Source organism: Zingiber officinale, chromosome 2A (genome assembly GCF_018446385.1).
Source record: "Zingiber officinale cultivar Zhangliang chromosome 2A, Zo_v1.1, whole genome shotgun sequence".
Taxonomy (NCBI): domain Eukaryota; kingdom Viridiplantae; phylum Streptophyta; class Magnoliopsida; order Zingiberales; family Zingiberaceae; genus Zingiber; species Zingiber officinale.
In genome coordinates, this window is record NC_055988.1 from 107456564 (window position 1) to 107469865 (window position 13302).

Here is a 13302-nt window from a genome sequence, read left to right on the forward strand (position 1 = left end):
TCTAACCAATTAGGTACTAACTAACTATCAGAAGATAGTAGCTTTCACTTGGTTAGTCAGATTAAGTTAATTACAACCAGTCAGTGTTTGACTTGACTGATGAACTTTAATCTTATTAATATCTGAATTGTATTTAACGTCCAGACTTATGTTGATGCACTGAAATTAGCATCTTAAGTCCAGACAGTTGGCCTATGCATCTCACCCCTTTCTATGTTTATCAAACACAAGCAAGGTAAACCTAAGGTGTTGGTGAGATGCTCAAAAAAAACTAGACCTATGGGTACATGCTCTCTAAGGATGTAAAACTAGTCTAAGGCCAAAACTGTTTTCGAGAGTCTAAAAATGGAAAGTTTGAAAACAAACAGGTTTAGCCTATAAGTTGGTGAAATTAATTTTGAAAGTATTTTTGAAAGATCCTAGTCTATTGAAATTAATTTAAGTTTTAAAATTAAAATTTTGAAATTAATTTAAGTTTTAAAATTGAAATTTTGAAATTAATTTAAGTTTTAAAATTAAAATTTTGAAATTAATTTAAGTTTTAAAATTAAAATTTTGAAATTAATTTAAGTTTTAAAATTTTGAAATTAATTTAAGTTTTAAAATTAAAAATTTGAAATTAATTTAAGTTTTAAAATTAAAATTTTGAAATTAATTTAAGTTTTAAAATTTTGAAATTAATTTAAGTTTTAAAATTAAAATTTTGAAATTAATTTAAGTTTTAAAATTGAAATTTTGAAATTAATTTAAGTTTTAAAATTGAAATTTTGAAATTAATTTAAGTTTTAAAATTAAAATTTTGAAATTAATTTAAGTTTTAAAATTAAAATTTTGAAATTAATTTAAGTTTTAAAATTAAAATTTTGAAATTAATTTAAGTTTTAAAATTGAAATTTTGAAATTAATTTAAGTTTTAAAATTAAAATTTGAAATTAATTTAAGTTTTAAAATTAAAATTTTGAAATTAATTTAAGTTTAAAATTGAAATTTTGAAATTAATTTAAGTTTTAAAATTAAAATTTTGAAATTAATTTAAGTTTTAAAATTAAAATTTTGAAATTAATTTAAGTTTTAAAATTAAAATTTTGAAATTAATTTAAGTTTTCAAATTGAAATTTTGAAATTAATTTAAGTTTTAAAATTAAAATTTTGAAATTAATTTAAGTTTTAAAATTAAAATTTTGAAATTAATTTAAGTTTAAAATTGAAATTTTGAAATTAATTTAAGTTTTAAAATTAAAATTTTGAAATTAATTTAAGTTTTAAAATTAAAAATTTTGAAATTAATTTAAGTTTTATTCATCTCACCCGATCTATATTATCAATCAAGGAATCCTATGATTTTGTGAGATGAAATTAGTTTGATTACAGAGTTTTGTTTTAACTTGTGTTAGATTCAGACTTAGCTTTGGTTTCCACAAATAGGCATTCTTCGGATAAACTTCTAGGCTTGGTGAGTCACAAGGACATCATTAGAAGTAACCAACCTTTCGAGGTTTTCCGAATAGTCCTATCCACGGAACTTAGTACTAAATCTTGGTCTAACTGGTTAGGATTCGTTTAAGGGTAGCTTCGGTCAGTTCCACTTGGCCAAATGCACCAGATCGAAACCATATCTTTCTAGACATGCGATGCCCAAGCTTCCCTAACGTACTATCATCCAAAGACTTCACCAGTACCATAAGTTAAGTTAAACTTGGTCTTTCTTTAACTAATCCTAATTACCCTGCCGGGTTAGTTTGTTTTGGGTTACCCTGTCGGGTAGGTTAGTTTTGGAGGTGCCAGCTATTCTGGAGCCTCCCCCTGAATTATTGGCCATTAATTTAGATAAAATTTAGATTTATATTTTAGTTTTTGATCTGATTTATTCAAGTTTATATAATGTATTTTATCTTTAGGTATATAGAATTGATTAAGTCCTACTTGCGTGGTTAAGCACGCTTTCGGGACCCAAGCTTGTTTAGTTGCTTTGTGTTGGGTTAATAATGATTTAAAGGTTTTGTTTGAGTTTGACTTATATCCAAGTCCGGTTTTATTATAGCATGCCTTTTGGTTATTTAGAATTAAATCTAAATTTTTAGATCTTGTTGTGAATTTTTCCAACAATTCTTTTAACTTATTAATTTCAATTTTTAATGATAAATTCTCCTCCTCAAGTGTTCGATCTTGAGTTGGATTCGAATTTTTTAATTGTTCCTTGAGGTTTTGATTTTCCTCAAGAAGCGATTTATTTTTATTTTCCAATTTAACTAATTTTTTATTTAAACACGAGATAAAGAATTTACGATTTAAGTTTAGGTATACCTCTTCGGAACCTTCGGAAACGAGTGCGGACTCGTGGCTCAATTCGGGTTCGGACCCATCTTCCGATTCCTCTGATTCGTCTTCCGTTTCAGCTTCGCGAGCCATCAGCGCGAGGTGACTTTGGTGCTTTTGCCTTTCTCCCTCCGATTCGTCTGAGGAGGAATCGTCCCATGTTGCTTTGAGGGCTTTCTTCTTTGTTGACTTTGGTTTGTCAAGTTTCAATCTTGGGCATTCGTTCTTGTAGTGCCCCTTTTTGTTACATCCGAAACATGTGACATTTCTTGAGTCGGCTGGCGAACTGATCTTCTGAAGATCCTGTTTGCTGAAGCTTCTCTTTTTCCTGGTGAACATTTTCCTTACCAGGTTCACCAGGTGTTCTTCGTCTTCAGAGTCTTGATCGGAATCTTCTTCAGATTCGGGCTTGTTCTTCTTTTCTTTAGAGGAACCTGCAAATAAAGCTACACCTTTCTCGACCCCGGCGTTAGTTTGCTCATGAAGTTCTAATTCACAAAAGAGTTCATCCAATTTTAATTTAGATAAATTTTTGAAATTTTGTAGGCATCTACGATTGATGCCCACAAATTGTTTCGCGGAAAGGCATTTAACGCGTACCTGATTAAGTCTCGGTTCTCCATTTGGTGGCCTATCGCGTGGAGACCGTTGAGGATATCTTTGACCCTCGCGTGGAGTTGACTTGCCGTTTCTCCTTCCTGCATTTTTATATTAAAAATTTTATTTAACAGCAAATCTCTTTTTGTTACCTTCGCGTCGCTTGTTCCTTCGTGCAGCTCGATTAGTTTATCCCAAAGCTCCTTAGCGTTTTGATGCGGTCCGACCCGGTTCAGTTCTTCTCGTGTTAGTCCGCAGTGTAGAGTATTGATGGCTTTGTTTTCAATTGATGCCTTTTTCTTTATATCATTTGTCCAGTCTTCAGGGTCTACTATGTTCCCGGAGTTGTCTACTGGAATTTTGTAAGCCCTTGTGACGCTCATCCATTGGTCGTAGTCTGTCTTCATGTAGACCTCCATTCTCCTCTTCCAGTACGAAAAGTCATCCCCGTTGAATAGGGGAGGACGTACTGTGCTGAAGCCTTCTTGTTGAGACATCTTATCCTGCACACACTAAATTAACTGGAAAACAAAATCCCAAGACTTCGTCTTGGATTAGCAGTGCGGGAGAAATAGAAACTCTAAGTCGGTGTTGTACCAATTTAGATTTTAAATGCAACGAGAAAAAATCTTCCAAGAAGATAATAATATCAGTTTTGAATTGTTTAAAAAAAATGATTTCACCCCCTGTCTGATTGGTGGTTGCACCAAATCAGAGCGGTACCGACTCTGATACCACTTGTAAGATCGTTAGATTCGATAGAGGGGGGGGGGGTGAATATCGATTTGAAAATCTCCAGTTAAGACGCAGCGGAAAAGTAAAGAAGTAAAGAGATGAACACTGTTGATTTTTACTTCGTTCGGAGCCTGTGACGACTCCTACTCGAAGGCCCATACTCCTTGAGTACTTTCGTTGGGCAATTCACTAGCAATTCGGATAATTACAATTTACGTACAAATATTGCTAATGAAAAGAAAGAAAACAAAGCTAACCGACAAACAATGAATTAAAAAGAGAGCCGGAGTGAGTCGTCGGAGCTTTGTGAACGTTGTTGAGGCCAGAGCAGAGTGATTGGACTCGAGTTCTCGGACCGATTTTTGAAGCTCCTGCACGGGATTCTTTTATATCTTGCTCGGGCGCTGGATCCCTTCCGGGCGCAGAGGTACACTCCCAACCAGCATGCTCCAAGTGTCAGCGTCGTCACGGGATAAAATTTACCTCGGGCGCTGGATCCCTTCAGGCGCCAGACTCCGGCGCCGAGCCATTCGGCGCCCGGACCTCATTCCTACACGCAAAGCGGTGTTGGTCCGAGGCAAATAAACCTGCAGCACAGTTTGTTAGCACATTTTTAGATACGCTAAGTAATAAAATTAGCATCAAGAGTATGAATTAGATTCCTCGAGACCGGAATCTAGTCACGATCTCGACTTAGATATCCGAAATGGATCTAAGCCGGATCGACGCCTAATGTTCCCTTCCCGGGAACGCGTCCTCGCAGTCACTCCCCTCCAGTGACTTACCTTACTTACCTGCCAGACGTCCGGTCAGCCCGTCGACCCGTCTGGACTTCTTGCCAAGCGTCCGGTCAGCCCGTCGACCCGCTTGGACTTCTCGCCAGCTATCCGGTCAGCCCGTCGACCTAGCTGGACTTCTCGCCAAGCGTCCGGTCAGCCCGTCGACCCGCTTGGACTTCTCGCCAGCTATCCGGTCAGCCCGTCGACCTAGCTGGACTTTTCCTGCACACTTGATCAAAGTGTCAGACAACAACACAACTAACTTAACCTATTTGTCATTCATCAAAATCTGGGTTAGACCGTTAGTGCTACCCGCACCAACACAATGCACATGTGAGTTTGTCATTTGTGCTAACGCTATTAGACTCTATCTCTACAGAGCTTATAATAGCAAAAAAGAAAATAAAAAAAATCAAAGAGAGATCTAAGTTAATAAATAGCAACTTGCAGAACATTATCTAATTGCACCTTCACATAGTTCTTAATGGTATTCACATTTCACATTTTTTAGAAAACGATCATTATCTCTCTTAGGATCCCATGCCACTCACCGTACACAAATCTTATTCTTCTCTTTTTATTTACATAAACAATGCTTAACAATTTCACTAAAAGCAAAAACAATTGTAGTCTAAAATTTACACTTGGGTAGAACCGTGTGTTCATCACAATAACATTTGTTCTCTTACCTTTAATGCTTCTAGAGCATTTGCATTGCACCCACTTATCCGAAGAAAATGTCATTCTTAGGACATCTCCAATAGTTAGAGTTCTACAAAAACTTTTTTTTCTGATTCCAATATGCCTTATCATGCCACATCAACATTCTAAAAACCTATTGAAACAACTCCAATAGTTAGAGTTCTAAAGAGTTCTAAATAATTTTTAAGTGGTCTAATTAATAACATGTAATTGTATGGTTACATGCATATTACATTAATTTCAAAGAAAAAAGCAGGTTTGAAATTTCACTACTGCTCTTAAAATACAAAGCTCAAACCTTGCATTCACAATAGTTAAAACTTTTTTGTTCTGCTTTTTTATTTTTCAAACTTCTTTAAAAACCTTGCATTGGAGATGTCCTTAACTTTTCCCTCACAGCCATAATAATGAAAGCAAACAAATTGCAAATCTTGTGATTTCAGCTTACACAAAATCCTTTTGAGTGAAGTGGTGCATCATGCTTAAGTCTAACAGTGAATTGAATATGAAAACAGAAAGTTCTTGCCTTTTCAACCGTCCTTAATTTTTTTTCTTACCAATTTTCTTAAATATCAAACTAATCGTGTGGACCACACAAAGGGACTAGAATGTGTGGGCATTCCTCTTTCATCAACCTCCCAACTGCTAAACTTGTAACATCTTTTGTCGCTATTTGTAGCATATTCTCTTTCCCAACCTCCTTAATACATTCATCAACATATTCTCTTAGAGTTCTCAAATGCATTAATGGACTTCAAAAAACTTATGCCTGAATGTGTGTGCAAGTTCATAATGCTTCTGTTATTATCTATGAATCGGTCATAGTTGTGAAACTAGTTCTCTTCTAAGAATTCCTATGAACTTGTTAATCTTTTTTGATCTTTACCACTTCTTATCTCTTAAGTAAAAGGTTCACTAAACTCATAGTTGGACCTTTATAGTTTAAACCATGTTAACCAATTGCATCTACCATAGTGTGGAAAGGCTTCAAGGAGGTTGCATGAAATGGAATACATGCCTCAGAATCATCTAGCAACATATCGGTCAACTCTATCCCTTTCTTCCTTTGCAGATTTATCTTTAATACTACTTTCCCTCAAAAGCCTTTTATTGCCCACTTCTTGAATTTCCTCATCCCATTCCCATAAATATTAACCTCTTCTGTTTCTTTTCCGAGTAACTCTTCCTTGTCATTCTTCTTTTTTGTTGACTCAGTGTATTCAAGGATCATTTGAAAGGACCCGGTTTGATTTTGCCTTACCTATATTGCTCCTTTGTATACGATGTAGAAGATATTGTGAAAGGGGTTGTAATTAGATTAAATTCAAAGCTTCAGTTGTGGAGTAAAACCTTTAGAATTGGATGCAGTTTCATAGAAGAGACCAATGGAATAGTTATTATGGATGGAAATGGAATTTCTGTAATAATTTTTGGTATTTTGGATCCATCATCCAATAAGAAAGAGGCATCAAGGAATAGGTGGTCAAAATGGATAGAAGCTTTTGGAGTCTTATGTGATCATTGTATTCCCCTTACGTAAGATTTTGTTTCTATAATCTATAATTTATGCATTGAGGTGGCGTTTAGTTTATGGGTTTGGGAATGAGGAAATGGATTCATTCCCAAACCTTGTGTTTGGTTGATGGGAATGGAATCAAGATTTTGGAATGAAACCCAAAAACTTAGGTATGTATGAAACCCACCCCCTCCCTTGGGGTTTGATGGAATAGGAATGTGAATTAAGTTTTAGACAAAAATATCCTTAGTCTATTTGTTCAATTTTTTTTAATTTCACACTCTCTCTCCTTGTTCTCTCTCATCATATTTTCTCTCTCCTTATTTTATCATCACACTTTCTCTCTCAACATACTTTCTCTCTCCTCATTCTCTCTCATCACACATTCTCTACAATTTTCTCTCTTATCATACACTCTTTCTCCTCATTCTCTCTCTCTCCTCATTCTCTCTCTTCATTCTCTTCCATCACATTTTCTCTCTCATTACACATTCTCTTTATTTTTTCATCATACTTTTTCTCTCATCGTACTTTTTCTCTTCTCTCCTCAATCTCTCGTAGTATACTCTCTCCTCTCATTTTCTCTCATCACATTTTCTCTCTCTTCATTTTCTCTCATCACACTCTCACTCTTTATTTTCTCTCAGCATACTTTCTCTCTCATTATACTTTATCTCTCCCTAGTCTCTCATTTTCTCTCATCAAACTTTCTCTCTCTTCTTTTTTCCTATAATTCTTTTTCTCTAATCATACTTTCTCTCTCCTCAATTTTTTCATTTTCTCTCATAATACTTTCTCTCTTCATTTTTTCCATCACTCTTTCTCTCTCAACATACTTTCTCTCTCCTCAGTCTCTCATTTTCTCTCATCACACTTTCTCTCTCAATCCATTTTCTCTCTCATCATACTTTCTCTCTCATTGTACTCTCTCTCTCCTATCTCTTTCATTTTCTCTCATAATACTTTCTCTCTCTTCATTTTTCCCACCACTCTTTCCTTCTCAACATACTATTTCTCTCATCATACTTTTTCTCTTCCCATTCTCTCCTATCATGCACTCTCTCCTAATTTTCTCTCTCTTCATTTTTTTCAACATACTTTCTCTCTCATCACACTTTCTCTTTCATCATTTTCTCTCATCATATGTTTCTCTCACATTCAACTTTCTCTCCCATCTAATTTTGTCTCTTATTTTCCTATAAGGGTAAAAAAGGAAATTTAGGTTTATTCCGATTGAAAATATTTAATTAACCAAACATCATTTTTAAGAATGATACCCAAGCTCATATCCATTCCCATTCCGATTCCTAGGAGAGAACCAAACGCCCCCTGAGTCGTGGGCTTTTAGGAAGCAAAATAGAAAGGATATCATGTAGTCGTGTGATCATTGAAAAATTCTAGGTCAATCTGCCATTCTTTATTAATTGAAATTTTTGGCTTTTAGGAAATATTTTCTAAAAGTTAATATTGCAGAAACGATAATACTAAGATGAATGTATGAATTTACTAAAAAGTATAAAATTACAAATACCAATATTCAAAGCAATTAGATATAACTTCAATCAATGGTCCAATGAGATAAAATAGGTTGAGATGGTATATATATGTAAGATGACCGAAGAGTTGAACGAATAAAGTGAGGCCAAAGAGAACATTAACTATTAGTTAATGTAATGAATTAAGTAAATTACATTTGGATCATAATCCGATTCACCCAAGTCCTTAAGAATATCCTTTAAGAAGTTTCGAATCTCTTTCAAGGGGAAAAAGAGACAAAACTGCATTTATAATACAAAACTGCATTGATGTGTCGATAGACATGAAAGACAAACAAAAAAGGGTGACTAACTTTGAGGGTTTGACCTTCTTACCTTACCTTGGGATCTTCTTCTCCAGGCGGCGGGTTTACGGAAGAGCTTTAGGTTTTTTGCTAAGAGGCAAAGTTTCATTAGAAGTTCCACGTGTATAGCTAAGAATAGATAACATGGGCAAAATTTCATTTTGCCATATATTTTTTTTTTGAACTCCTGGACTTTCACAATGACAAATTGTCCTCCAAAATTCATGGCAAAGAATTTAAAAAAACTCATAATTATGTGTCATTGTTGGTGTAGTACCGATAATTAAATTTGTATTTTGATATCTGCTAAAAAAAAATAAAATAAAATTAGAAATTATGTATTTGAGCTGACTGGTAAGTATGTATGATACTTATTATTAGGGATGGTAATGAATTGGGTTTAAACTCGACCTTGTATTAAATCCGTTCCGTTTAATGCGAGTTTATATTTGGTCAAATGGGTTACGTGATGGGCCTAAATTCGTTGATCGGGTTTAGAAGCCGGTTCGGGGTGGATTACGGGTTTCAATGAACCCGCCTCGAACCTGCCCTGTTTATAATAATTGGTAAGAAAAAAAGATTAAGGACAGTTGAAAAGGTAAGAGCTTTCTCTGTTTTCATATTCAATTCACTATTAGACTCAAGCATGATGCACCACTTCACTCAAAAGGATTTTGTGTAAGCTGACAATAAAGTAAGTTAGCCTAGGTAATATTTACTACTTAATAAAGTAAGTTTGCTTTTTGTAGTTTTGAATAAATTTAGAATTTTATAAATATTATTTATTAACCTGATAAGGAAATGTGTGTATGGTGGCATAAAGGGTGCTAAGAGCAACATAATGACCTTTTTTTAAGTGTGAACTGAAGTATATTAAAAAAATATGTGAAGGGGAAATTAGATAGTTCTATACATGTTGCTACTTATCACTTTAGTTTTTTTATATTATTAGAGGGTCTCTACGGAGATAGAGTTCGATAGTGTTATCATGGATGTTATACTCATATATGTAATATGTATAGATTTTCCATCCAGATCCTACCACCCAAGATATATGATAACCATGGAATTTGAAGGCGTATAGAGATGCATCTAGATTCTTTAGAACACCACTAGTTGTGAGATAAAGATCAAAGAATGATAAATATTTTAGCGAAGGTAATACTTAGTTAGTTTGCTAATCATTTTGAATAAATTTTAAAATATTCTTAATATTATATATTAATTTAAATTGATATCAAATTGATTTTCAATTTATGGATTGTTTACTACTTATTTGCATGCAATGATAATCAAGATTCTTAACCTAACATGTAGTTCCTTTGGGTGTAAGAGAAATTGGAATGCATTTTAGAGGATAGGTGAGAATGATGAGTTGAGAATTAATGTTGTATTACTTTACTTCATAATCATTCCATAGCTATCTCGCAATGAAGAACAAGGTTAGATGTCAGTATTAAAAGGAATCAAGAAGGAAAGATATAGAGCACAACAATCATGGAATGCTGCTTTAGACATGGAAAATTTGAACATGGATTTCATATATTTGATGGGATGATAGAGAAAGATTATATAACAGATGTGTTTGCGTATTGTGCATCAATAAGTGCATTGGTCAAAAGGGGTAATCTTGAAGATGCTAGTTTATGTGTAGAGAAGATAGAAAAAATTGGAATCAACCCGGACACAGCATATTATAATATTATAGTGCATTGCTCTTTGCTATATACAATTAATTTCTAAAATTACTGTGATATGACAGTATTTCTAGGACTAGAATTTTAGTCTTTTAAGAATGATAGTTGAAAATATTTCCTTAGAATTCTATAGAGGTCAGCGTTTATATATGCAAAAATTTTTTTCTGCCACCTATAGAAACTCATTTTAATTATGCTAAACATTTTAATTATGCTCAAATTGCAAGAAACATACCATGCTAAGCCGGATTATTCTTAGATTTGGGCGACAGATCTCGGCGATTCCGGCCACCAACTGCGTAGTGATCCTAGCCGGTGTCCTTCCAGCGATCCCAGTCAGTGTTCATCCTGCGATCTCGGTCGATGTCGTAATTCCCATCCGCTATTATTATGATAGAATTTCTGATGTTATGAAAAAGGCTCGTCACACTAGGACTTTTAACCCATCTGATCCGACTGTAGGGTTAAAAACTCTTATGCTTGAAGTTCCAAAGACTGTGATACAATTATAAATACAAGTACATGGTCGTCACCGGATCACAGATTGCTGTTACATTCAAGTGAGCAGTAGTCCTGACACTTCATCAAGAATCATTTCGGCTTCATTGTATCTCGGTATAATCTTCAATTTTCTCAAATCATATAGAAAGTTATTAGATATATATTCAATAAATATTTTATTTAATTCAATGCAGCTTGTCAATGGATGATGAATATGATTATAAATTCAACACTAGAAATAAAAAAATAAGTAATTTATTAATATATCAATTATTTTTTATTAAAGTTTTTTAATCTATTTTTTATTTATTTAAATAGAGATATTATAGAGTACTTCGATTTACCAAGACACGAACATAAACATGTATTTGTGGAAGAAATGATAAGAGGTGCGATAAAGAATTATGCATGTCACTGTCATATAAAGAGATGGATACCGACTCCGAAGAAGACTTATGAAGATCCTTCAGAGATAGCTTCAAGGATTCAAAAAATGAAGCTATCGACATCTAATGATGAAGCAAGCAAGGATATATCTCCAGAGAAAGCTGAACTGATACTTCAAGATACAGTTGCAAAGTTTCGAGAAATGGCTAAAGGTCTAAAAGAGATTTTGAATATATATGTAGCTCTTGAAAAAGTTGGAGGATATAGTATAACTTAGCTCTTGAAAAACGTTGCCTGTAATGTCGTAAAATATATTTGATGGAAAGTAAAGTTTTATTCGTCACCCCATCTTTCATCCAATTGTGACAGAACAAGCATTATTTTGACTCTAGTTGATTCACAGAATCGCATTCGATTTCTTCAATAAGTTTAACGATATTAATATTTATAATGATAGTTGAATGAGCTAACAAATGGAACTGTAATGACCATTCAAATCCGATAAAGACATTAACAAACAATGCAAATTTGTCAACAACTAATTTAAAAATGTAGTATAGTAGAGAATTTGTACAAGATTCTACAAACAAACAGATAATGCGCTAAAGAGTCAACCAAAAATGTTCCAATAGTTCCAGGAGACAAATAAATGTAAAGTTGTCAGAGATTAGATTATTGTACCTAGGAATGAAAGCAACAAACATCAACTACTTGTGTAAGACAAATATTTTGGTCTGCTATATTAATTTCATCAGGCCATCAATGATCATACCTAAGTATTCAGTAATGAACATCAACTCTTATAGTCGAATAGATATTTGAGTCAGCTAGATGGATCTCATGAGGCCATGAGCCATATGTAGTGTCATATACAACTCAAATTAGTTCAATTTCGGTAGCATTTACCCTTGTTTTACATCAGCATCGACAACCAAATCTTTATCTCATTAAGTATGATCGGCTATATGAATCCTCCAAAGCGATTGGGCTCGATCTCTATTATATCTTCATTTATATTTAAATGAATTGTATTTTTTTTCCCTTCTTTGGTGACTCTCTTCCTCGATTAATCTCATATGGCCTAATGGGGCAATTTATTGTTTTGTCAATTGTCATTGATATAAATTCACTAAAACAGATTTTTCTTTTTGAAAAAAAAAAGATCCAAGTATAGAGAAATACAACGTATGGAAAATACTGAGACAAAGTGAATTTTTCATTCTATTTCAATCAAATTGCACATTGTGAAAGGGAAAAATACTAATACAACTAGAGAAAAAGAAATTCTTTTATATGAAAGACAAATGTGCAGCCAAAAGATTATTTTCAAGCAAAAAAAATTAGTATCTTGAGAAAAGTTGAAAAAGTAGCAGGAACTTCTACATGGAAACAAGAGCAGAACCTTACCTGATTCCCAATCCGGTGGCAATCGGAAATCCCTTGCCATGACCACACTCAGCTCGATGACGTCCCTGCGCCAGCCCAAGCCCGCACAAAGGTCGACGGTGGCATGGGCGAAGCCAGGATATTGAAGGGTGCCTCCTTCAACCTTTTTCAGTTCAACTCACTTGGTCGATCTGAACAAGGAATATCTATTCCGGCATTATCACAGCTCGGCCATGCACCGAGCTTCCAACGCTCAGAAAATCGACAAAGCGCACGTTGAGCGGCTATCCCACTTGGACTTATATCAGGTCGCGGAACCAGCAAGGCGGTTGCACGACCGAGCAGACGACATTCAAACACGACTTCTCGCTCGGAATTACAGCGGAGCTCGGACAGTGGAAGGTCGGCTGAGCGACCTTCCCGCTCGGCTGAGCGACCTTCCCGCTCGGCCCAAGGACAGAGTTGCACCTGTATGGATAAAGGCTGGCCGAGCGCCCTCTCGCTCGACCTCGTAGCAAACAAAAGGAGAATCTGTCGATATTCTTTTGGGAACCCGTGCCGTTGGCAGAAAGAATGGCCGGCAGCATGATCAGGCAGAGGATCGTACGACGAAAGCTTCCACTGTCTTGTTAGAGATATGCTCGGGTCGGTAAGGTTTAGTGTCAAGGACATTTTACTCACATGTCTTTTCAGGATAAGCTTTGAGAAGCATGCACGCGCGCGCTCCCGGAGCCCTATATAAAGGGCCTCGAGCTTCAACGGAGGTATGCATATTCTTCTGTAGCCATTGTTACTCTGTTGTTTTCGCTCCGCATCTTTGCTTCCATACCGCCGGTGATTGACTTG